The 27,787-nt window shown below is 37.1% G+C and overlaps 1 protein-coding gene and 1 pseudogene across 1 annotated transcript in view; both read right to left on the bottom strand.

Moving 5' to 3' along the window:
* Positions 1–27,787, bottom strand: part of PPA2 (inorganic pyrophosphatase 2) — a 1,020,900-nt gene that overhangs the window by 124,641 nt on the left and 868,472 nt on the right. The gene's annotated exons all lie outside the window — the stretch shown is intronic.
* Positions 24,348–25,153, bottom strand: LOC126954409 (protein PIMREG-like; annotated as a pseudogene).

Raw genomic sequence — 27,787 nt, 5'->3', positions numbered from 1 at the left:
TTCGTTTTTTAGCAAGAAAGATTATCACTTCTAGAAATATTATGTCAACATAGTGTTAGTAAAACTTTAGAAAGATACAAAATTAAGTATAGTAAAAACATTATACAACAACAAAAGAAATATTGAGACTATTAATCAAACTCATAATGTTATTATTTTAGAACAAATTTAAAGGTATGCAGAATAATGTTTTATAGTCCTTGCATTTGTGTGTATTTTCTCTGCTATTTATGTTTAGTCATACTAAATGTGGAATTACTGTTTATCTTTTTTAATTTAGTTAACCCAATTTACCACTAATGTAAATATGTGAGTTTAGTAAGTACACTAATACATGAATTTAATAAGCTAAAAATTAAACAAAGTACAAATACTTTTAATTGTTCCTCTCCATACATCAAAAAATTCTTCACAAAAAAGACATATATAATCAACTACAAATACATAGAGCTAGCCAATACATTCAGCTCAAAGTTAAGCACCTAGCTCCTAGCACAGAGCCTGAGGTTAGTAAGAATTTGATACACATTTGTTAAATGAATATTACAAGTTAAACTGTGGCAAAGGAAATGAATTATAGAGTTCCAGGTATATAAGCCATGACGAGTCTTACAAGTGTGCATTTTTATTATTATTATTATTATTATTATTATACTTTAAGTTCTAGGGTACATGTGCACAACGTGCAGGTTTGTTACATATATATACATGTGCCATGTTGGTGTGCTGCACCCATTAACTAACTCGTCATTTACATTAGGTATATCTCCTAATGCTATCCCTCTCCCCTCCCCCCACCCCACAGCAGGCCCTGGTGTGTGATGTTCCCCTTCCTGTGTCCAGGTGTTCTCATTGTTCAGTTCCCTCTTATGAGTGAGAACATGCGGTGTTTGGTTTTCTGTTCTTGCGATGTGTGTATTTTTTTTTCTTTTTTCTTTTTCAGTAATCTTTACCCTAGCACTGGATAAATATGTATTTTCTAATAGTGACACAGAAGCATGATGGATAGCAAAGAGAAGCTAACCTAGAATGTTCTCTTTTAAAAAAGAATAAAGCACAATTTGACTAACTTATATTTGGTAAATTACAAGCCAAATGTAATAAAAAAAATTAGGACAGTAGTTTTCTTTGGAAAGAAAAGAATTCTAATGCCAAATCTAGTACTTGGTAAACTAGAGTAGAATATACATTTACCATTACATTAAAAAAGCCAGTCACCATGACTGTGTTAAAATATATATTGCAATGAAAAAGTGAACTGGCTACATTTTTTCATATACTTCTAAATTTGTTTCTTATTTTAGAAACCAGGAACAAATATAGATCACAATGTATTTAAAGGTTCGGATTCTTTTTTCCTATATAATGACCTCTAGAGCAGTGTTCTGTTAATTACTAACTCAACCACTTTGAAAAGACTTTGAAAAGAAAATATGTTTCAAATATGTACAAGCATATTGTACATATTGTATGTCAAACTTAGCTTTCAGAGATACAGTTTTGTATCAGGAATAATATAAAATCTTACAGGGAGAAGACATAGTATGTCCATATTTTGTATAATCAACAAACACGAAAACCTTGAAAAATGCTATGTACCAATTAAAATTTAAGAGACTAAATTAAGGTTTTATTTTTCCTAATACTCAACTCACCAACGAAACTTGTTTCTCATAGGTTCAGACCTTTGACACATCAGGAATTGTTAATTCTTATCAGTATCACTGAACTTTGCCTTTTTTGGAGCTGGTGAGTTTTGCTGAAAGGGATCCATAAAATCAATTCAATACCTGTAAGAATGGTGACCATTCCATTTTGGTGAGCTTATTTAGGTCAATGAAAAACTCTCAAGTTTTGTCCTTTGCTTTGGCTCCAGACTTACTCAACATTACCAAAGTTGTTAAAATTAAAATTTCTAGTATCTTTGTGTTTCCTGGCCACTTCTCTTCAGACTTGCTTAAATACACTTCTTTTTCCTCAACAGGTAGCTTTTAGGCACTTGTATATTCAGTAAAATAAATGTTTTAATAGATTAGAAGAGGCTTAAGTGAAATATTGTCAAATGCTAAGAAGGCCCATTTCATCATTAAGATCTAGTCTTGTCCATATCTCACAATATCTATCATCCACTTTTCCTCCTTCCCCCATTCTCAGGCACTTGTTACCTGTACTATTTTTTCTGGATATTTTAACCAGCTTCCTGTTGCAGAGGCTTGTAACTACCTATTATTTTACAGTTCTTCCTTAATAATAGAACCCCAAATTTATCTTGAGTGGCAAGGTACCCAGCTAGTAAAATCATTCCCTAGCCTCACTTGTAGCTAGGCATATCCATGTGATGAAGTTTTTGCCAATGAACTTAACTCTCATGAACTCCAGTGAAGATGGAAACAAAAGTGTTACAGAAGACTTTCTGGAAGACTTCTTGAAATCTGCTGGGAATTGAGCCCATTTTGCCCTCCTCCATCCTCCTTCCTGCTGTATATAGATTGGTAGTAATGGTCAGTGTGCCAATAGCCATCTTGGAAGCCAGCACTAGTGTGACGAAAGAATTCTAGACACCAGATGGCCATGAATCTATCATACTGGCTAGTCCCACTGCTGACTTCTCCGATTTCTTTTACTTGAAATAAAAGTAAACTATGGAGTTATAGTGGCAAATGGATGGCAGGCTCAAACAGGGTCACTGAGGACAGTTTAATGAAGGGACTCTGCAGGGGTGTGAGCAGGGTTAAGTCAAATTAACAAGGGACCGTGAAGCATCCTCTTTTAGTTACAGCAAGGAAGCCTGTTTGCCCCTGGGCCAAAAGAGACGAGAGAGAGCAGACCCCAGGTTCCTGATAGGAGTTCCTTATGGCCTTCAAGGTAACACTCCTGGCAGGGAAGGACTCAGGATAATAACCACTCTGGCCTGGTTCTCTACCTGCTCTCATTTCTCCTGCTGTGTTTCCTATGGCCAACATCAATAATAAATTACCGGGTAAAATTAGCCTGTTTAAATAGTCCATAAAAGTTAGCCATTAGAAGCACAAGGCAGGGTAGAGAAGGATAGAAAGCAAATCTAGAGAAACAAATAGAAAATGTCCAGCACAATTGCCTAATTGCCGTCCTGCTTTCAAACTATCCGTCCCCCTCCGCACCGCCCCTCAAATATCCACCCACATTTTACTATTATCTTCTTGAAGTAGAAACCAATATTATCATTTTCCTCCTTTGCCAAAAATTCGTCAGGGTATACTACTTGTCTAACAAATCAAGTCCAAACCCTTTAACTGAGTACATAAGGCTATCACCATCTTGTTCCAGTCTGCTTTTCCAAACTGATTTCTCTGCAGTTTCCTACATGTATCGTGTGCTGCAACCAGATCATAAGAATCACCATTCCAAACACAGTCTGGGCTTTCCCATTTCCTTTGCCTGTGTTCTTCTTAGCTCAAGAGGCAGGACACTGCTTTCACTTTCTTACTTTCTTGCCTTGAAAAACCTCACCTATATTTTAAGGCATAGCTCAAAGTGTCATGAACTCTAAGAAAACTTCTTGACACCCTGAGATAGGTTTTCCCTCTCCTTTTTTTGAATTTAGCACTTTGTTTCTACCCCTCAAATTGATGGCCAAATACAGATTCCCTCCTCTACTTCCCACAACATGCTCCTTCTCAATAAATGGCCCCTTCATCCTGCCAGTCTCCCAAGCTACCACTTTGGAGTCATCCTTGGCTCCTTTTTCTTCCCACTTCCCATATCCAGCAAATCCAAGTTCCTGTATCTTCAACATATATCCTGAATTCAACCCCATTACTACCTATCCTAGCCAACCACCATCCAGTTCTTGCTGTGTTATTGCAATAGTTGCTTTCTCATTAGTCCTTACCTACTACTACTCTCTTATCAACATGACAGCAAGAGCCATTCTTTTAAAATCTAAGTGAGAGCATGTCACACCTCTGCTCAACATCCTCCACTGGCTTCTCACCTCATCCAAAATAAAAGCTAGAGGCTTTTCAATACCCTCCAGGCCCTAATATAATACGATCCTCCATGTCCCCACTGTCTCACATACCACCTCTCTTACTTCATAATTCCTGTCTCACTTACTCCATTGCAGTGATGTTTGTCCCATTGCCATTGCTACACTCATCACACCTATGTCCTTCTCAAGTCCTTTGCACTTGCTCTGACCTAAACATTTCTTCCCCAGCACCCCCATGGCTTATTCTTTGAATTCTTGAAGTTCTCTGTTCAATTACTAACTTTCCAGTGAGGCCATCCCTAATTACAGAAGCCCATGTCCTCATCTCCAACATTTCCTATTCTCTTTACCCTACTTTACTTTTTCTGTAGCATGTATCAACATCCTACTTACTTTGTATGTACTGGTAGTTTATATATGATCTCTTTCCTCACTATAATGTAAGCTCCATAAACCACAAGCATGTTATTCGTTGCCTCAACATTAATGCCTGTACACAATAGGCACAGAGTACATGAAAAAACTAATCACATAAGTTTGTATTCATTTTGTAAAATTATGTAATCTCTATCACTTTATAATAGAAATATAATGTGAGCTACATATATAATTTAAACTTTTCTATTTCCTACATTTTCAAAAAGTAAAAATAAACAAGAAATTGATTTTCTATTTGATTTAACTCAGTGTATTCAAATCGTTATCAACATATAATCAATGTAAAATTATTTGTTAAATATTTTACATTCTGTTTCTCATACTAGGTCTTCAAACTTTGGGGTGTGTTTTACACATGGAACAGATCTCAATTTGGATTAGTCACACTCCTAGTGCTTAATAGTCACATGTATCAAGTGGCTACTGTATTGGTCAGTGCACAGAATAGCTATAATGGTGAAAAATTGCAAGAGAGGAAAGGAAAAGTTCTAATATTCCAGCAAGCTCTGGGACATGTGGCAAGTGAGGGAATGAAGAGTTTTCAATATGAAAAAACCAGAAGGAAGATGGCACCTATGAGAAATGTCCAGGATCAGTTAAGGCAAGCCGATAGATTGTTTTTTAGAACATCTGAAGTTGTAAGAGGATGTGTTTACATGGAGATACAAGTTCCAAGGACAGTGTGGGAAGAGTGATTCGCAAAGACAAGAATGGGTAATGAATTCAGAAGGAAGTGCAGCAGAGAGCTCTGCTGTTCAGGAAATGGTGGAAGGTAAGAGAGATGAGAAGACTGGTGGGCTACCTGATCCAAGGTTCCATATGGAACTCTGGAAAAGTGTTCCTTTGTGTTTGTTTGTTTGTTTTGTTTTGTTTCCTTTCTAATATCAGTAGAGGCCAATTGCTGGGATAGCCATGGTCCAGTGAGCAATCAGAGGGCTTTCTTCAAACTTTCAAGTTAATTCGTGGTTTTCTCAAGGTGGAATAACAGTTTAAGAGAAGTGCTTCATTAGAACTACAATTCAATGGGAGGGTGCAGTACTTGTCTAATTTATCTATAATATTAATCCTTTAATATTTTATAGATGGCTTCTTTACTCACAATTTAACCAAGCATGTCATCATCTATGGCAGAGGAGAGGCAGAGTAATTTTCTTAGCAATTATTTCAGAAGTGTTGGCAAAAAATAAAGGTTGACACAAAGAAATAAAACATCGGAATTTGAGGGGAAAAGAAAATTTAGTTCCTTTCTCTCCTAGTCACTATGCTACTTGTGGCTTTTGCAGTGATGGTATGGTAGAAGTGAACAGAAATAGAAAGTAGAAATATTGCTGTTTAGCTTATATAGTTTTGCCATTTGGCACCGCTCCCCCCCCCCCCCAAAAAAAAAAAAAAAACCTGATACTTTTTCTCATTGGATAGTTTTGTGAGTTCTTAGGAGACCGTCTGTGTCATCTCACATTTCCAGAAAGTCTTCTTGAGCAGTTCCTTGCAAGACAGCCAAAGTGGTCCACACTTGGCCTATGTGATACATGCATACATCCTTGCCCTACCAGATTGTCTCATTATAGCCTTGTCTTTTTTCCTCAGCCATCATAGGTCCTCTTATTCAGCCTCCCCTTTCATTTCAAAGTCAGAACTCAGAACACTAACACTGACAATTCCTGAAATTATTATTTGAAATTCCAAGTGAAGTGCTCTGTTTCTGTATTGTATTTACAACAAATTACTAAAGATGTTATTTTTTTCTCTCACTTCATTCTTGTAAGAGGTTAGGCTGAGCAAGAAATGGACAATTTTGTTATTTTATTGTATAGAAAAAAATGGAAATTGTTGCAATTGCTGCTGTTGTGCATAAAGCTAGCTCATATTCTTAACAACCCACCTTAGATTGATTGATTGATTGATTTTTTTGAGACAGAGTCTTGCTCTGTCGCCCCAGCTGGAGTGCAGTGGTATGATCTCAGCTCACTGCAGCCTCCACCTCCCGGGTTCAAGCAGTTCTCCTGCCTCAGCCTCCTAAGTAGCTGGGATTACAGGCACCCACCACCACACCTGGCTAATTTGTGTATTTTTAGTAGAGATGGCGTTTCACCATGTTGGCCAGGCTGCTTTTGAACTCCTGACCCCAAGTGAACTGCCCACCTTGGCTTCCCAAAGTGCTAGGATTATAGGTGTGAGCCATCATGCCCGGCCACCAATCCTAGATTTTTGAGGCAGTCTTTTAATCTGAGTACATGTTGGTCTCTCTGTGATCTATATTACACTGCTTTTCACAGCAGCTACTAGTAGTGGAAATACATAATTGTGTCTGGGAGTCATAGCAAATGAGATGAGCAGGACCAAGTTGGACTTAATCCTGAGGGATCTAGCCATGCTAAGGAGTGTGGATTTTATTGTGAAGGCGTATGCCTTAAGGGAAAAAAAAGAAGAAAAGAAGGGGAAGGAAGGCGAAGGGAAGGGAAGAAAAGGGAGGGGAAGAAGAGGGAGGGGAAGAAGAGGGAGGGGAAGGAGAGGGAAGGGAAGGAGAGGGAAGGGAAGGAGAGGGAGGGGAAGGAGAGGGAAGGGAAGGAGAGGGAAGGGAAGGAGAGGGAAGGGAAGGAGAGGGAGGGGAAGGAAAAGGAGGGGAAGGAAAAGGAAAGGAAGAGAGGGGAGGGACTCTTGTTTGCCTGATTGCTCATTCTAATAACTCTTTAATTTATCTTCCACTTTTTGCTGCCAAACTTCTCAAATGAGTCCTCTTTACTGATACTTATGTAATAGGATGTCATAGGACTTTTACTGTTTTATCAGTTTCTGAGTGAGGCTCTAAACTTGAGAACAAAATGTTTTGTTATCCACAAATTATAAGAAGACATATCATACTCTCCATAACTGAAGAGTGACTCAAAAGAGGCAGCCTAAAAATTAATCACGTGATTTGTTCTGGCCTACCTTGATGAGGGGAGACTTAAAGATTCAAAAAGATGAAAAAGGACTTTTTCACAGGAAGAATCATAAAGGCTGAATATGCAAACAAATAATGGCTGGACTATATATGCATATATGTCAAAAGAACTCTAACCCACAGCTGCAACAATCAGCCAGAGAAGCCAAACCACAACCTCTGTAGCAATTGGTCAGAACAGTCAAGACTTGGTCAGTGACTGCCAGCTTCTCTATTTGTTGATGTTGAGACAGGGTCTCACTCTGTTGCCCAGGCTGTGAGGGTAGTGGCATGATATTGGCTCACTGCAGCCTCAATCTCCCAGGCTCAAGTGATCCTCCCACCCCAGACTCCTGAGTATCCGGAGACTAATGTTTAGCCCCATGAAGCCTGGTTAATTTTTATTTTTTTATTTTTTAATTTTTCAGTAGAGATGGGGTTTTGTCATGTTGCCCAGACTGGTCCAGAACTGCACTGAAGTGATCTGCCCACCTCGGCCTGCCATGGTGCTGGGATTACAGGTGTGAGCCATGGCGCCCAGCCACGTCTCTATTTCTTGCCCCCTTTTTCAACTCAGGACCAGCCAGAGAAAGCCAAGTATACTCCTCAAACCAATCATGTAAAATGCTGCACTTCTAGTTTGCCTTCCTCTAGTTTCCTTGGGCCAACAGTTTCAATCAGAGCATACCTGAAAGGCTTCCCACTGTCCTGCCTGTCTGCCTTGAGTCTCTGCCAAATGTAACTGATGGTGGCTGACACATCTGCTATAGCAAAGCTCTAAGTAAATAACCTCACTTCTCATTTGGGTGTCCTTCATTTATTTCCACAGTTGATAGAGTGTTATGACATTTCTCCTCTCCTCTGCTTGGGGAACAGAACAGGGTGCTCCCCCATAAGCTACAGCCAAAGGCCATGGAGGCTGACACCTTACTCAATTCCAACAAATGTTTAAAGGGGAGGCTCACTTTGACTTCTGTGTGGAGGATAAATTATTAAGAAGACATGAGTTCTTAGCAGCATATGATGTAACTATTTTAAGGCTTATTCTACTAGATGACCAACTTAGAGGCTATTGCCATCATCAGAATAAAAAATGATAGATGAGCAGTATTAATGGCAGTATATTTTAGAGATAGAGCCTGTGGGATCTACTGATTAACTGGAGGGAGTTGTATGGCAAAGATAAATTAAGGAGCCTCTTAAGTTGGGAGCCTCAGCAGCTGGATGGATAAGGTCATAATTGAAATTGGGAAAACCTGTGGGGAAGTGAATTTGGAGAGCAGACAGAAAAATCAAGAGTCCTATTTTGTCCAGTCCGATTTGAGGTGCCTATTAGATTTCAAAGGGATACACCAAGAAGGTACTCAGGTAAACATGATGAGACACATCAGCTGTATTACTCGGCACTCTGGGTTTCATTCCCATTCCTGCTGCTTAAAAGGTGGGTACCTTTGGTTGATTTTGTTAACTTCCTGAGCTTCTATTCCCTTATCTTTTACTTATTCATTTATTTAAACTTTTTTATTTTCATAGTTTAAAATATGGTGGCATTTGGGTACATGAGTAAGTTTTTTAGTGGTGATTTGTGAGATTTTGAGCATCACCCAAGCAGCATACACTGAACCCAATTTGTAGTCTTTTATCCCTCACCCACTTCCCACCCTTTCCCCTTGAGTCCCCAAAGTCCATTGTGCCATTCTTATGCCTTTGCATCCTCATAGCTTAGCTCCCACTTATGAGTGAGAACATATGATGTTTGGCTTTCCATTCCTGAGTTACTACACTTAGAATAATAGTCTCCAATTCCATCCAAGTTGCTGCTGATGCTATTAATTCATTCCTTTTTATGGCTGAGTAATATTCCATTGTATATATACACCACAGTTTCTTTATCCACTTGTTGATTTATGGGCATTTAGGTTGGTTCTACATTTTTGCAATTGCGAATTGTGTTGTTATAAACATGCAGTGCAAGTATCTTTTTCATATAATGACTTCTTTTCCTTTGGGTAGATACCCAGTAGTGGGACTGCTGGGTCAAATGGTACTTCTACTTTTAGGTCTTTAAGGAATCTCCACATTGTTTTCCATAGTGTAGAAGTATTCCCTTTTCAGATGAGTTCGTGTCCTTTGTAGGGACATGGATGCAGCTGGAAGCCATCATTCTCAGCAAACTATCACAAGAACAGAAAACCAAACACCGCATGTTCTCACTTATAGGTGGGAATTGAACAATGAGATCACTTGGACACGGGAAGGGGAACATCACACACTGCGGCCTACTGTGGGGAGGGGGGAGGGAGGAGGGATGGCATTGGGAGTTATACCTGATGTAAATGATGAGTTGATGGGTGCTGACGAGTTGATGGGTGCAGCACACCAACATGGCACATGTATACATATGTAACAAACCTGCACGTTGTGCACATGTACTCTAGAACTTAAAGTATAATAATAATAATAAAAAAGAAGTATTCCCTTTTCATCGCATCCACGCCAACATCTATTATTTTTTGAGTTTTTTAATATGGCCACTTTTGTAGGAGTAAGGTGGTATCGCATTGTGGTTTTGATTTGCATTTCCCTGATCATTAGCAATGTTGAGCATTTTTTCATATGTTTGTTGGCCATTTATATATCTTCTTTTGAGAATTGTCTGTTCACGTCCTTAGCCCACTTTTTGATGGGATTGTTTTTTTTTTTCTTGTTGATTTAGTTGAGTTTGTTGTCAATTCTGGATATTAGTCCTTTGTCAGATGGATAGGTTGTAAAGATTTTCTCCCACTCTGTGAGGTGTCTGTTTACTCTGCTGGCTGGTCCTTTTGCCATGCAAAAGTTCTTTAGTTTAATTAAAGTCCCAGATAATTATCTTTGTTTTTATTGCATTTGCTTTTGAGTTCTTGGTCATGAAATCCTTGCCTAAGCCAGGGTCTAGGAGGGTTTTTCTGAGGATATCTTCTAGAATTTTTATAGTTTCAGGCCTTAGATTTAAGTCCTTGATCCATCTTAAGTTGATTTTTGTATAAGGTGAGAAATGGGGATCCAGTTTCATTCTCCTACATGTGGCTAGCCAATTATTCCAGCACCATTTGTAGAATAGGGCCCTTTCCCTACTTTATGTTTTTGTTTGTTTTGTCAAGGATCAGTTGCTGTGAGTATTTGGGTTTATTTATGGGTTCTCTATTCTGTTCCATTGACCTATGTGTGTATTTTTATACCAGTGCCATGCTGTTTGGGTGACTATGGCCTTATAGTATAGGTTGAAGTCAGATAATGTGATGGCTCCAGATTTGTTCTTTTTGCTTAGTCTTGCATTGGCTATGGGGGCTCTTTTTTGGTTCTGTGTGAATTTTAGGATTGTTTTTTCTAGTTCTATGAAGGATGATGGTGGTATTTTGATAGGAATTGCATTGAATTTGTAGATTGCTTTTGGTAGTATGGTCATTTTCACAATATTGATTCTACCCTTCTATGAGCATGGGATATGTTTCCATTTGTTTGTATCATCTGTGATTTCTTTCAGCAGTGTTTTGTAATTTTCCTTGTTGAGGTCTTTTACCTCCTTGGTTAGGTATGTTCCTAAGTATTTTTTTTTTTTTTTTTTTTTTTTGCAGTTATTGTAAAAGCAGTTGAGTTCTTCATTTGATTCTCAGCTTAGTCACTGCTAGCGTATAGCAGAGCTATGGATTTGTGTACATTAATTTTGTATCCTGAAACTTTGCTGCATTCATTTATCAGTTCTAGTAGCTTTTTGGAGTCTTTAGAGTTTTCAGCAAACAGCAACAATTTGACTTCCTCTTTACCTATTTGGATGCCCTTTATTTTTTTTTCTTGTCTGATTGCTCTGGTTAGGACTTCCAGTACTATGTTGAAGAGAAGTGGTGAAAGTGGGCATCCTTGTCTTGTTCCTGTTCTCAGAGGGAATGTTTTCAACTTTTCCCCTTTAAATATTATGCTGGCTGTGGGTTTGTCATAGATGGCTTTTATTACATTAAGGTATGTCCCTTCTATGTCAATTTTGTTGAGGGTTTTAATCATAAAAGGATGCTGGATTTTGTCAAATGCTTTTTCTGCATCTATTTAGATGATCATGTGATTTTTGCTTTTAATTCTGTTTATGTGGTGTATCACATTTATTGACTTGCATATGTTAAGCAATCCCTGCATCCCTGGTATGAAACTCACTTGATCATGGTGGATTATCTTTTTGATACATTGTTGGATTCCATTAGCTAGTATTTTGTTAAGGATTTTTGCATCTATGTTTATCAGGGATATTGGTCTGTAGTTTTCTTTTTTTGGTTATGTCCTTTCCTGATTTTGGTATTATGGTGATACTGCCTTCATAGAATGATTTAGGGAGGATTCCCTCTTTCTCTATCTTGTGGAATAGTGTCAATAGGATTGGTACCAATTCTTCTTTCAATGTCTGGTAGAATTCAGCTGTGAATCTGTCTGGTCCCGAATTTTTTTTGTTGGTAATTTTTTTTATTACCATTTCAATCTTGCTGCTTGTATATTGGTCTGTTCAGGGTATCTGATTCTTCCTGATTTAAGCTAGGAGGGTTGTATCTTTCCAGCAATTTATCCACCTCCTCTAGGTTTTCTAGTTTATGTGTGTAAAGATATCCATAGTAGCCTTGAATGATCTTTTGTATTTCTGTGGTGTTGGTTGTAATATCTCCTGTTTCATTGCTAATTGAGCTTATCTAGATTTTCTCTCTTCTTTTCTTGGTTATTCTTGCTAATGATGTATCATATTTTGTTTTATCTTTTCAAAGAACCAGCTTTTTGTTTAATCTATCTTTTGTATTTTTTTGTGTGCCAATTTCATTTAGTTCTACCTTGATTTTTGTTATTTCCTTTCTTCTCCTGGGTTTGGGTTTGTTCTTATTTCTCTAGTTCATTAAGGTATGACCTTAGATTGTGTATTTGTACTCTTTCAGACTTTTTGATGTAGGCATTTAAGGCTATGAACTTTCCTCTTAGCATGATCTTTGCTGTATCCCAGAAGTTTTGATAGGTTATGTCAGTATTATTGTTCACTTCGAAGAATTTTTTTTTTTTTTTGAGACGGAGTCTCGCTCTGTCGGCCAGGCTGGAGTGCAGTGGCTGGATCTCAGCTCACTGCAAGCTCCGCCTCCCGAGTTTACGCCATTCTCCTGCCTCAGCCTCCCGAGTAGCTGGGACTACAGGCGTCCACCACCTCGCCTGGCTAGCTTTTTGTATTTTTAGTAGAGACGGGGTTTCACCGTATTAGCCAGGATGGTCTCGATCTCCTGACCTCGTGATCTGCCCGTCTTGGCCTCCCAAAGTGCTGGGATTACAGGCCACTTCGAATAATTTTTTAACTTCCATCTTGATTTCATTTTTTACCCAATGATCATTCAGGAGCAGGTTATTTAATTTCCATGTCTTTGCATGGTTTTGAGGGTTCTTTTTGGAGTTGATTTCCAGTTTTAGTCCACTGTTGTCTGAGAGAGTACTTGGTATAATTTCAATTTTCTTAAATTTACTGAGACTTGTGTTGTGGCCTATCATATGGTCTATGTTGGAGAAAGTTCCATGCACTCAAGAACAGAATGTATATTCTGTGTTTGTTGGGTAGAATGTTCTGTTAAATATCTGTTAAGTCCATTTATTCCAGGGCATAGTTTAAATCCATTGTTTCTTTGTTGACTTTCTTTCTTGATGACCTGTCTAGTGCTGTCAGTGGAGTATTATAATCCCCCACTATGATTTTGTTATTGTCTTAGGTCCAATAGTAATTGTTATAAGTAATTATTATAGGGAATTACTTATAAGTAATTCTTATAAGGAATTATAGTGAATTACTTATAAGTAATTCTTAGGTCCATTACTTAGGTACAGTAGTAATTGTTTTATAAACTTGGGAGCTCCAGTGTTAGGTGCATATATATTTAGGATTCTAACATTTTTCTGTTGGACAAATCTTTTATCATTGTATAATGTCCCTCTTTGTCTTTTTAAATTGGTGTTGCTTTAAAGTTTGTTTTGTCTGATACAAGAATAGCTATTTCTGCTCACTTTTGATGTCCATTTGCATGGAATGTCATTTTTCCACATTTAAAGTTTATGTGAGTCCTTTGTATTAGGTGAGTCTCTTGAAGGCAGCAGATACTTGGGTTGGCAAATTCTTACCCATTCTGCAATTCTGTATCTTTTAAGTGGAGCATTTAGGCCATTTACATTCAACATTAGTATTAAGATGTGAGGTACCATTCCATTCATCGTGCTATTTGTTGCCTGTGTAACTTTTTTTTTAAATTGTATTTTTGTTTTATAGGTCCCGTGAGATTTATCCTTTTGATGTGTTTCCATGACTTGTTTCAAGATTTAGAGCTCCTTTTAGCAGTTCTTGTAGTGGTGGCTTGGTAGTGGTGAATTCTCTCAGTATTTTTTTGTCTGAAGAAGATTGTATCTTTTCTTCATTTATGAAGCTTAGTTTGACTGGATACAAAATTCTTGGCTGGTAAGTGTTTTGTTTAAGGAGGCTGAAGATAGGGCCCCAATCTCTTCTAGCTTGGTGGGTTTCTGCTGAGAAATCTGTTATTAATCTGATAGGTTTTCCTTTATAGGTTGCCTGATGCTTTTGCCTTACAGCTCTTAAGATTCTTTTCTTCATTTTGACTTTAGATAACCTGATGACAATGTGCCTAGGTGATGTTCCTTTTGCAATGAATTTCCCAGGTGTTCTTTGAGCTTCTTGTATTTCAATGTCTAGTCTCTAACAAGGCTGGGGAAGTTTTCCTCAATTATTCCCCCAAATACGTTTTCCAAACTTGTAGATTTCTCTTCCTTCTCAGAAACTCTGATTATTCTTAGGTTTGGTCATTTAACATAATCCCAAACTTCTTGGAGGCTTTGTTCATTTTTTTCTTATTCTTTTTTCTTGGTCTTTGTTGGATTGGGTTAATTTGAAAACCTTGTCTTCAAGCTCTGAAGCTCCTTCTTCTGCTTTATTCTCTTGTCTTTTAAAATTGGCATAATTATAATGAAGAAAGCAATATTTAGAGTCTCAAATTTCCCAACTCTAATCCCAAACTATTTCACTCCACTGCTATCTTCTTATTCCCCAGGTATCCATTTGCTGCCTTTTATTTTTATTTTTATTTTCTTTCAAGTTTTTTAGAGGCAGGGTCTTACTCTGTCACCCAGGCCGGAATGAAGTGGTGGGGTCATAGCCCACTGCATCCTTGAATGACTGGGCTTAAGCAATCCCCCTGCCTCACCCTCCTGAGTATCTGGGACTACAGGTACACACCACCATGTCCAGCTAGTGTGTGTGTGTGTGTGTGTGTGAGAGAGAGAGAGAGAGAGAGAGACAGAGTCTTGCTTTGTTGCTCAGGCTGGAGTGTAGTGGCACAATCTTGGCTCACTGCAACCTCTACTTCTTAGGTTCAAGCAATTCTTGTGTCTCAGCCTCCTGACTACCTGGGATTACAGGTGAGCACCAACACACCTGGCTAATTTTTATATTTTTAGTAGAGACGAGGTTTCACCATGTTGGCCAGGCTGATCTTGAACTCCTGACCTCAAGTGATCCACCCGCCTTGGCCACCCAAAGTGCTGGGATTACAGGCATGAGCCACCGTGCCTGGGCACCCAGCTAATTTTTTAAAAACTTTTTTGGTAGATACAGGGTCTTGCTATGTTGCCCAGGCTGGTTTCAAACTCCTGGCTTCAAGCGATCATCACACCTCAGCCTCTCAAAGTACTGGGATTACAACATGAGCCACCTAACCTATTTGAGAATATGTCTATTATTCTCTCTTATCTCTCATTGTCCAGATACTCTAGAGATTTATTTAATCTACATCTCATGCACTCACACTGTTTCTTCTTATTAGCTCATGATGCCATCATTTGAAGACTTGTTCTGCCAATTTGACATACACTGATGGCAAGGCCTCATGGGGTCAATGTTGGGCACCCAGCTTACCACTTTTTAGCTTCTATCTAAGCTCAGATATTTTTTCCTTAAAAATACTGCTGTGTCAGAATAGCTGGGTCCATGGAAGTTTACAGCATCAACCACACTCTGTGGCCATGTTATGTACTAGGCCACCTCATTGTGATTTGGATATTTGCCACTCAGGGTGATTCCCTCTGCTAATCCTGTAATTGGGTCTCCTAATTGTTGCACTCTGTACAACAGGGGTCCCCAACCCCCAGGAAACGGTACTGGCCCCATCCCTTGCTACTGTTCTGTAGCCTAATTAGAACCAGGCCACACAGCAGGAGGTGAGTGGTGGGTGAGTAACTTCATCTGTATTTGCAAACACTCCTCATTGCTCACATTAGGGCCTGAGCTCCACCACCTGTAAGATCAGTGGTGGCATTAGCCTCTCATAGGAGCATAGACCCTATTATGAACTGTGCATGCAAAGGATCTAGGTTACATGTTCTTTATGATAATCTAATGCCTGATGATCTGTCACTATCTCCCACCACCCCTAGATGGGACCATCTAGTTGCAAGAAAACAAGTTCAGGGATCCCACCAATTCCACAAGATGGTGAGTTGTATAATCACTTTATCATATATTGCAATGTAATAATAATAGAAATAAAGTGCACTATAAATATAATGCACTTGAATAATCTCAAAACCATCTCTCTGTCCTGGTGCATGGAAAAACTGTCTTCGGTGAAACCAGTCCTTGGTACCAAAAAGGTTGGGGATTGTAAAATGTTTGGGGACTGTTGCTGTACAATATTATCTTTCTCGGCTCTCCATGAAAAGTCCCAAATGCCAATTTCCCAAACTATATTCACCCTAACTTATATAACTAAGAGACAATTATAATTATGTATTTTATCACAGAGTAAAAATCTACCTAAAAGTGAAATGTAATATCTACCATTACATACAGGGAGACCAGCTTAATTTCTAAGCATAGAATCCTATTTCAACTCTAACTCAACTATCACTTTATTTCAATGTATTAATACCTATCTTCTGTTTCTTTATTATTTGTTTGGCTTCTCATCAGAATTCAAGTTACTTAAAGGCATATTCACTGTTATTTATCTTTAGATCCTTAGCCCTAAATACTTAGTAAATAAATGATAAAATAGGACAAAGAGAAGGGAGATTTTTTTTTTCATAGTCAGATAGTTTTGGTTGTCTGCTATAACTATCATTAGATAGAACATTTTACTTTATTAAAGCAAAATGGATCACCATTAATAATCAGAGAAAACCTCAGAAGCTGATTGGCGATGGTCTTTTATACATTTTGAGAAGCATCGGTAAGCATTTTTGTACCTACAAAGCAAAATGTGCTGTACCAAGTGCTGATGTTATAAACTCCCTAGAATGTCACAGTCTCCTGCCATTCACCATCTCAAAATAATCATCATACTTCAATATTCCATTTTTATTGCTTTTATCCCTTCATTTAGAGGTCATAAAAATTATATTTATAATGTAATAAAAACATAATGTAAAAATTATGTATTTAAATATGTAAAATTAGATATACTTCTGGTAACAAAAGTGTTACATGCCCATTGTAAAATATTTAAACAACGTAGAATGTTTACATAAAAAGTGTTACTTTTTCATAATCCCACCCCCAAGAGATAATTATAAATTTTCCTATGATGTACACTCTTCTGGATTTTTTAAGCACACATTCAAACACCTAGATCATGTATTTTACAAAAATGTGATCAGGTTGTATATAGTTTGGCAATTTTTATCACTTCAGTAGTTATCTTTGTCAGCATGTATAGATATAACATACTATTTTAAGAATTGCATAATTTCCATAGAGATGTATGTTTTTTAATTGGCTCGCAACTGATGAACAATTAAGAGGTTTCTAATTTTTACTATGAAAACAGAGTTGCAATGAATACCTACATAGATAAATCTTTCTGCATTTGTGCAACTTTTTCTCAGGAAAACTTCTTAGAAGTAGAATTTTTGACTTGAAAATCATCAATATTTTAATTTTGAATGTAATTTTATTTTAAATAGATATTTCCAAACTGCGTTGCATAAAGTTATGCTAACTTGCATTGTAGAATGTAATGTTTACACAAGAATGGAATGTTTTCATCACTAGGCTCATCGTTTTAATATTTTCTAAGAAAAATATCTCACTGCTTGAATTTATATTTCTTTCATTGGTAGTCAGATGTAGCATCTTTTCATATATTTGTTAGTTATTTGCATTTTTCTGTGGGTTATGTTTTATTACTCTTGCCATTTTTTATTTCCTGTAGTTATTACAATAAAGTAATTTTACATTGTAATATTTCTTATAATTTACAGCAATTAACCCATAAATCACGTGTATTATAAATATTAATTACTAGTTCATTGTTTCTATATCCACCGTTCTTTATAGTTTTATGTACTCCATTTTAATTTCGAGGTAGTTAAATTTATCTTTTTTTATAGTTTCTGGTTTTTATATCAAGGCTATGTAGAATTTTAGCAACTTATGAATTATTTATCCATATTTACCCCTACTGCTTTTATTGTTCCCTATTTTATATTCAAGATAAAAATAATCATCCTTACACACTTATTTTCTATCACATCATTACATATTTCTTTTTTTCTTTTCTTTTTTTTTTTTTTTTGGAGCGGGGCAGGACGGAGTTTGGCTCTTGTTGCCCAGGCTGGAGTGCAATGGCGCGATCTGGGCTCATCGCAACCTCCACCTCCCGGGTTCAATCGATTCTCCTGCCTCAGCCGCCCAAGTAGCTGGGATTACAGGCGTGAACGCCACCACGCCCAGCTAATGTTTGTATTATTAGTAGAGACGGGGTTTCTCCATATTGGTCAGGCTGGTCTCAAACTCCCGACCTCAGGAGATCCGCCAGCCTTGGCTTCCCAAAGTGCTGGGATTACAGGCGTGAGCCACCATGCCCGGCACATCATTATACATTTCTAAGTAACATAGTCGCGTATTCTATAATTTGTGATTATAACTTTCAGAATAGAGACAAACAGTTGTCACTCAAGATCCACAGAGGATTCCTTCCAGAAACAGTGTAGATGCCAAAATCCATGCATGCTCAAGTCCCTGTAGTATATGCAAATAATCTGAACGTATCCGTCTGTATACATTAAATCATCTCCAGATTACTTATAATACCTAGTACAATATAAATATTATGTAAATAGTTGTTATTCTAAATCGGTTTTGAAAATCTTTAACTTTTTGTTGTATTTTTTTTCCAATACTTTTTATTCATGGTTAGTTGAATTCGTGGACATGGAACACACAGATACCAAGGGCTGACTGTATGAAAAAATGACATCTGACAACTCAAGACAATACTTTTCGAAGAAAAATGCTGAATATTTTTAAAACAGATGAATTAAATATTAATAAATATTTGGTAATATTTAAAAAGACAAAAGCATTTTGTTCCTTACAAACACTGGACTTTTTGATATTACGCTGAGTGTTTTATGAGCCGATTATCGGTGGAGATGCAGGTCAGTTGAACAGATCTTAATCAAGAGTCTTCATTTTGCCCAGTGTTGGGAATACAGCAGTATCAAGGCTTTGGGAAAAAAAATCTGCTGGAAGCTGCTAAAGAAAGAATTGTACTTGTTTCTTCCAAAACAGCCTCTCTTGTCTCTCTCCCTGGTCATGCACAGGAAAAACATAAAACTGTGATAATTTGGTAATCACCCAACACCACAAGGGGGAGCCAACAGTAGATCCATACTGAGCTGACCCCCATGGATTGAAGAATTTAGAAGGGGTAAGAAATTTGCTAGTGGATGATGTTTTTTAGCTGTTGAATCAAACTTATCCTGATCTACCTTTAAACGTGCCAGTTATTCAAACCAATAAATTTCTATAATTGTTTAAGCTAGTTTCTGTTACATCCAGAGGCATTCTACTCAATACAGTGGTTCTCTTACATAACTGCATTAATGCTGTACACTTCCACATGTTGACAGTTTTTCTTTTTATGCTATTGTGATTATCATTTAACTTGCCTGTGTTCTCTTCAGAGTTTCAGCCAGAATTGTATCTATCTTGTAGACAATCCATACACCCAATATAATGCCCAATGGAATCTAGATACCTTAGCTATTTGCCAAAAGTGTGAGAAGAAACTATGCCATCAAGGAGCCTTATGTTATTTGATTTCTTTTTTGTAATGTTACTATATGATAGAATTGTTACAGTTTTCTTTCTTTTTTTTTTTAGATTTAGGAGGTACATGTGCAGGTTTGTTACATGGGTATATTGCACAATGCTTTGAGGTTTGGGCTTTCATGATCCTATCACACAAGTATGGAACATAGTATCCAAGGTTTTTCAACCCTTACCTCACCCCCTCCCGACTTTTGGAGTCCCAAGTATCTGTTGTTTTCATATTTGTGTCCATGTATACCCAATGTTTAGCTCTCACTTATAAGTGAGTACATGCAGTATTTAATTTTCTGTTTCTGAATAAATTTGCTTAGAATAATGGCCTCAAGCTGCATTCATGTTGCTGCCTTAAAGGACATGATTTTGTTCTTTTTTTATGGCTGTGTATTTGATTTCTTAACTTCTGTTTATTATGCACTATTTTCCTTAATTCATTTATTTTCTTTTTAAACTATAAATACAGAAAAGCACATAGAGGCATGCATGAAACACCAACAATGAATAAATGTTTACACTACATATCAAGTTGAACGCCCAAATCCTAGTTCCCTCTCTTTGAATCCAAAACCAAATATTATCATTATCTGCCATGTAGGCTGGCTAGATTTTTAAAATAATATTGTTTTGTCTGGTGTCCAAAATATGTGCAAAAGGAATCATACTCTACTTAACACTTGGAAACCTATTTTATACACTCAACCTATGTATCCCTGACATTTATCAATGTAAATTCATATGGCTCTTGCTTATTCATTTTAAATGCTGTGTTGTTTTGCATCATAGGAAGACACCACATCTTACGCTTTTGGTCACCTGTTAGTGGAGATTTGTTTGGTTCTAGTTTTCACTATTACAAACAATGCGTCAAATGGACATCTTTATGTCTCTGATGAGAGCTTTTCCATGATAATAGGACTAAACAAGAAATTGATGGTCATAGGATATGCACATTATCAGATACACTGGATATTGCCAAACTCTCTTGTTTCAAAAACAGCTGCAAATTTTGAAATGTTTGTGTATTACAAAATTGCTTTCCAAAGTGGTTGTACCAATTTATACTTCCACTGCAATCTAAAAAAGTAATCATTGGTCCACATCACTGCTTAATATTTGGTATTATTAATGTTTACATCTCACTAATCTGATAGGTATGAAATGATTCTTCATTTTCATTTTTTTTTTTTTAACCCAGATTACTAGTGACAGTACTATCCTGTTTACTCATCATTATGCTTTCTGTTTTTGTGATTTGTCTGCTCATATCCATTGCCTATTTGGGGTGGAGGGGATGTGGTTGACTTTTTAAATCATTTTTCTACTTTGTCTGTAATAATTCATCATATATTTGATATAAATCTCTTTTCTGTGTTGTGAATTACTTTTCCCTGCCTGACAATTATCTTTCAGTTACATTCATGATGACTTAAACTTTTACTATTAGAAGTTCATTATCAAGTAGTCTTTTCTTTTTTGGGGCGCTTAGTTAAAACATCCTTCCCTATCCCAATATAATAAACATATTCTCATTTTTTAATCTAAAAATTTCAAGTTTTGTTTTTCACATTTAAATCTTTAATCTGTATGAAATTTATTTTTGCTTAAGGCATAAGTCAGGGAAATTTTTTTCATATAATAAATCAATCACACCAACACTTTTCTCTGTTAATTTGTTTTTTGTTTGTTTGTTTGTTTTGAGACAGGGTCTTGCTCTGTTGCCCAGGCTGTAGTGCAGCAGCCACTGCACCCACCCTTTCCTCTGTTAATTTGTAAAGCTTTCTCTATGATAAACCAAATTTCTTGTACACTTCCATCTGTTTCTGGATTTCCTATTCTATTTCACTTATCTATTTGTCTATGAACCAATATCACATTGTCCTGTAAATATTATGGTATCCTGTTGCTATATGGTAAGACAAGTCTTTAAAATGGTCTTAACTATTCATGATACTTTACTCTCCCATATTAATTTTTTAAAACAATCAGTTTCCATAAAAATATATTGCTCGGATTTTAATGAAATTCCATTTAATTTACAGAAGTTCAGAAAATATTTTCTGATATTAAGTATTCCTATTTATGGGTATAATATGTCTTGTAATTTAGTTAGGTCTTCTATCATATCTTTCAATAAAATTTTGTACTTTTTTCCAAAAAGATTGTGAACACCTTCTATTAGAGTTATTCCTAGGTTCATTTTTGGTTGTTGTTGGTTTTGTAAATTATATCTTTTCAAGTTACTTTTTATGACCTTCGTTTCTAAGTCCTTAGGCAAACTATTAATTATTTTATATTCGCCTTGTATTCAGCAAGTTAGCTGAATTATCTTAATTGCTTTAACAGTTGTCCTTTAAATTCTTAGATTTTCTGTACAGACAACCATATCATCTGACGGTCACAACTTTCTCTTCTGTTCTAATCCTTACACACACATCTTATTTATTTTACTTTATTTAGGTCTTTTATTATATGATGAATTGAAGTAGTGTTAACAGATATCTCTCACTTGTTCCTGTTTAAGTGTACTTGTCAAAAGGTAAAATCATGACTCACGCAAATATAAAATGGGTATGTGTCAAGGATTTTGTTCAATTGATTAATTAATGGGAGAACCAAGAAGATGTTAAAATGAGTTCAAAAATGAGTTCGCAGTGGCTCACGTCTGTAATCGCAGCACTTTTGGAAGCCGAGGCGGGCAGATCCTGAATTGAGGCCGGAAATTTGAGACCAACCTGGGCAACATGGTAAAACCTCATCTGTACAAAAAATACAAGAATTAGCCCGGTGTGGTAGTGTGCACCTGTAGTCCCAGCTACTAGGACAGCTGAGGTAGGAGGACCACTTGAGCCTGGCAGGTTGAGGCTGCAGTGAGCCATGAGTGTGCCACTGCACTCCAGCCTGGGCGACACAGCCAGACCCTGTCTAAAAAAAAAAACCCTTCAGAGCTAAAGTGTTAATAGGCAATTTAATAAAGAAACTTTAGGATAAAATTGCTGGGTTAAATACAAAACTGGTTAGTATCCTACAGAGCAATAAACCTTACTTGTAGGTTATATCTTTCACTGAAGAGAAATTATTTTCATCTGTACTAGACAAATATCTGCAAGTTAATCTCTGTATTTACAGAGCTGTAAAACAGCACCATCAATAGAAAAATTAACTAAAGGTGCAAACCCAGAAATGTGCTGAAAGAACACCTGGTATTCTTTTTTGCCGAATTCTAAGTTTTGGATAATTTTTCTGATGTTCTTTACACTAAAGAAAATGCTTACAAAATTTCACCATTAATTATGATGTTTGTGGAGTTTTTGGTAAATACCTTTTCAAGTAAGTTAAAGAAGCTCTCTTCTAATTTTGGTTTCTAAAAAACAATTTAGCATAAATGAGTATCTAGTGCAATAAATACTTTTTCGGCATTTATTAAAATGATTTTTTACTTTTTCTCCTTTTCTCGTGTTAATGAGGTGGAATATATTGTTAATTTCTTTATGTTGAAATATCACTTTATTCCTCAGAAAACACGACTTGGTCATGATGTGTTATGTTATATACTGGTGACATTTATTTTCTAATATTTTATTTGAGAATTTTGCATTTATGTTCATAAGTGAAATTGCTCAGTACTTTTCTGGTTCTGTCCTTAGATTTTGTAAACAGATAATTTTCTTTCTTTGTCTACTCTTTGGAAAGTTTTTAAAATACGATATAGAATATCTTCTTACTCATAGACTTGGTTGAAAAATCACTTATAAAACTAATTTTGTATGGTTTCATTTTTAAGGGAGAAATTTTTGACTACTGATGTAATTTTTAATGGTTATTGGCTTATTTATATCTTATATTTTTTCTTGAAACAATTTTGATAATTTACGTTTTCCAGAAAAAATGAAATTTAAACATTTTCAAATTTATTGACACAAAGTTGTTCAAGGTGCTGTCTTGTGACTTTTAAAACATTCATTCTTTTCATTTTTCCTAAAATTATTTGTGGCTTCTTTATTATTTTGATTAGTTTTGATAATGTATTTTTATTTATCTTTTAATGAATCAATTGATTTTATTAATCACCTGTTTTTAAGTTGGTCTACTAGTCATTAATTTCTGTTCATATCTCTTGAAAAATAATTTCTTTCCAAGTTTTCTCACTATTATTTGTGCAGTTTCTTGATTTGAATGTTTAACTAATTTATTTTAAGTGTTTCTCTCTTTTTAAAAAAAATGCAAACAGTATTATGAGAATGCAATGTTATCTAGGAAAGTCACACGCTGGTTTCTTTCTAATAAAATGACAAAGGTGGTTTCTTAAATAATTTACAAAGGGCAGAAATTGCTCTTGAACAGGGCTACCCCTCCCAGCACACCCACAGTACTCTGCTTTGGGCATATAAATAGGTACCCGTGAGCCCATGGTCTTAAGCCTGGAAATAACTCCTATGCCTTCCTTGGAGTCCCTGGTAGGAAAAGCAGGGATGAGAGTGGGATCCCCCAAGAGCCTTGGCATCGGAAACACAGTGGGTGAGTGATTCTGTGGATGACTCCCCAAAAACCAGGCACCCAGGTACACAGCTCAGAGCTCTCAAACATCTAATGCTAGCACTTCACATTACAGATGAAGCAAATACAAGACTCAAGGTCAAGTGTATGGTGAGTTTCTAAGCCCAAGAGTCCCTGGAAAAGTAGAAGGAACAATTGTCCCTACCTCTGCAAGATCTCCACAAGACACTCCCAGGCTGTGGCAGGCAGTCACTGATGGGTCCAGATGCGGCTGGAGCAGGAGGGCACTGGGCTCCTTGTTAGTCAGATCCTTGTTAGCATGGCCCAGGGGTACTGATGACTCCTGGGGGTTTCCTCCAGGAAGCTCACTGGAAGCACAGACATCCTTGGTATGAAGCCTGGGTGGTCAGACAGGTCTTGTTTCCTGCAAGACAGAGCTGCAGAGCACTTCCTCCGTCATGAATGAGAGAGACGGTCATGTGACCACTCTCTTCCGCCATAATAGCTTCGTCCAGTTCTTAGGAGAGCTTCTGGAGGTGCTGAGTTCCTGCCCCCGCAGGCCCTCGGTCACTGTCAGACTCACTGGGAGAGCAGAGGGGCTCTCTTGAGGAGTAGGGGCTCCGGAAGGCAGCCTCCCACCTCGACAGCCTTACTGGGTGGGCACGTGAGCCTATGGGGCAGAGAGGCGGTGATGCTCCTTCTCCCAGGGGTCTGTGGCTGAGCGGGCAGGGGCGGCTCCAGACAGCTGGGTGCTCTCGTGGCTCAGGCTGTGAGTTGGTGATCCACTGCCTTTCTGTGCCCCTCTCTTCCTCCTCCTGGCCTTCACCTGGGTCTCCACCAGCCATTTGGTGCCGCTTTGGCAGGACTCCTGGATTGTCTGGGACTTGGCACCCAAGGCACTCTTAGCTGAGGGAGCCGCAGCCTGGAGGCCCTGCTGCCCTGGCTCTGTTGTTTCCGGGCGTTCCCAGAAGGGTCCTGCCTGGAGGCTGAGGTTAACAGCTCTCAGGTGCAGCCTCCTTTGGAACTGTCTGCTTAGGGAACTCAGGGCTCCGGCGGAGGTCTCCTGATGGCTGACCAAAGGCTGCAGTTCCTTGCTGTCCTCCAGCTGTTCCTGGTGCTGTAGAGATTTCCGGCACACAGAGGCCCCCATGCCCTGCCACCAGGAAGCCATCTGCCTGGCCAAGAGTCTTCTCCGCCCACTACACCGTGACACCTCCAACGCCCACCCGAGCCCAAACACGTCGTGTTTCTCATTTTTTAAAGAAATATACTTAAGGCTATGAATTTCATCCTTAGTTATAGTTTAGCTACACCCCATAAGACTTGACAGATATTCATTCTACTTTGTAGTTTTGTTTCTATGCCGTTAACCCATACAAAAATTTGCGCATATTTATTAAGTTTTTAAAATATCAGTTTCCAAAATTTATGGAGGGTTTGTTACTTTAAAAATATTTAATTGAATCAAAATTAGAGAATATGGTATGCATCTCATTAATTTTTCAAGAAATGTTTATGGCCTTTTATGTGGTTATTTTAAAACATGATGAAAACTTGGGCTGGTAAAAATAAACAAATAAAACTAAAAAATAGAAAAATGAACCATGTGGTTTTCTTTATAGGGGTAAATATATTGATATACTTAATATTTAAATAGTATAAATAAATGAGAGTACTATATAATATAAATACTAAATAATACATATTGAATACATAAACATTAGATAAAATCTGATAATTTTATTGTTTGATTCTTCTATATCTTAACTGACCTTTCTCCTCTCCTTCACCTTTTTAGTAAAAATTTATTAAAATCTTTCTGTGATCATCTGTTAATTTCTTTCTGTAATTCTGTACATTTTTGCTTTTAATAGTTCAAAACTATGCCATCCAGTGTATACAGTTCATGTAGTATCATTTTCTTATTGGACTATTTCTTTTATTTTTGTGTAGCACTTTCTCTCTATTTATATTTTACATGTTAAAATGCTATTTTTGGCATTTTGATATTGATAAGCCTATGTCACTTTTCTTATTCTTCGCATTTGTTTTTCCCTTATTTTGTCTTTAATCAGTTTAAACATGCATATTTTTAGTCTTTACCCAGTTATTTTATAACAAAAAAATCTGCAAATGTTTTGTGATTTTAGATTTGTTTATTCTATTGACAAACATTAATTGAGTTCTTATAAATGCCAGATCATTTTCTCAGCGCTGAGAATGTATAAATGGAAAACAGATTAAATTCTCTCTTCTCAATGGATTCCACATTGTAGTGATAGGAGATGCACAAGTAGCATAACAAATAAGCACATTTTATTATATATTATAAGATGATAGGTCATATGGCAAAAATATAGAGCATGTGACAGTTTTACAGTGACAGTGGGAGTGATTGCAGAATAAATGAAAGAGCCATGTTTGGCTTCATTGGAAAATACTATATGAGCAAAGACTTGAAACAGGTGAGAAAGTGAGCTCTCCAGGAGAAGATCTTTTCAATTCCTAATGAGGGAGAGTGACTGGCATCTTCAAGGAACAGCAAGTAGGTCAGTATGGCTGTAGAAAATAGAATTTGGGGAAAGTAGCAAGAGATGTAGTGCATTTAGTGGATAGGGAGATTGCATACAGTCTTGTAAGTCATAATAAGTAGCAATTGAATTTTCATATTATTTGAATATAGATTAAAGGAGTCAAGGGTAGAAGCATGGAAAACACTTAGGAAACTACTATAGTTATCTAGGTGAGGGATGTTGGTGGCTTGAACCAAAGTGGAAACAGTAGAAATGATAATAATTGATCAAACCAATGTTATATTGAAGGTAGAGCCAATAAGTTTCCCTACTGGATATGGATGGGGGCAGTGATAGAAGAAAATGTGTCAACAATACCTTTAAGTTTGGGGCCTAGCAACTTTAAAAAAAGTGATTTCCATTAAGTAACTACATACAGCATGATTTGAGGGTGGGAAAATAAAGGCGTTCAGTATTGGACATCTTAAATTTGAGATATCTATTAGACATCTGAGTGGAGATTTCAAATAGGCAATTTGCTACATAAATATGGAATTCACAGGAGAGGTCCAAGCTAGAGAATTAAAATTGGCAATCATGACATAGAGATGATATTAAGTCATAGATTGGATGTCATCACCATAGGTGCATGTATAAATAGTCCAGAGACTGAGCCCTGGGGCACTCCAATGTTAAGAGATTCACTGTAAAGAGGATGAATTAGCAAGAGAGGCTAAGAGAAGTATCCAGAGATAGAAGAGAAGAAACAAGAGAGACTGGAATTCTGAAGTCAAGTGGACAGTGTTTCTAGGAGGTGGGAATGACCAGTTGTGTCAAATGATGTTGTTAGGTAAAGTGGGATGAGGACTGAAAATTGACCCTTGTATTTGTATAGGGAGATCAGTTAGGATGAAGTGGTTGGATCAAAAGCCTGATGGCAAGAGGGAAGTTGTAGTCAATGAATATAGACAACTTTTTCTAAGACTTTAATTACAATAAAGTTCAGAAAATGAGGGAGAATCTGGAGGGGGAAGTGGAATCGAGAGACATTTTTCTCCTGGGTATGTGTGTGTTTGGGTGTGCATGCATGCACACATATTTTAAGACGGAATTATAGAAGCATATCTACTACTTAAAGTGTCCCAGAAGAGAGGATAAGTCGATGATGTAGGAGAGGGAAAAGAGAATTGCTGAAGTCATCAAATAATCAGGAGGGGATGGTGTCCTGTACACAATTTGAAAGGCTAGTCTGGAGTCAAAGCACGAATCTTTCAACTATAGTTAAAGAATAA

This window comes from Macaca thibetana, chromosome 5 (genome assembly GCF_024542745.1).
Source record: "Macaca thibetana thibetana isolate TM-01 chromosome 5, ASM2454274v1, whole genome shotgun sequence".
Classification (NCBI taxonomy): Eukaryota; Metazoa; Chordata; class Mammalia; order Primates; family Cercopithecidae; genus Macaca; species Macaca thibetana.
This window is presented reverse-complemented; position numbering and strand designations above follow the sequence as displayed.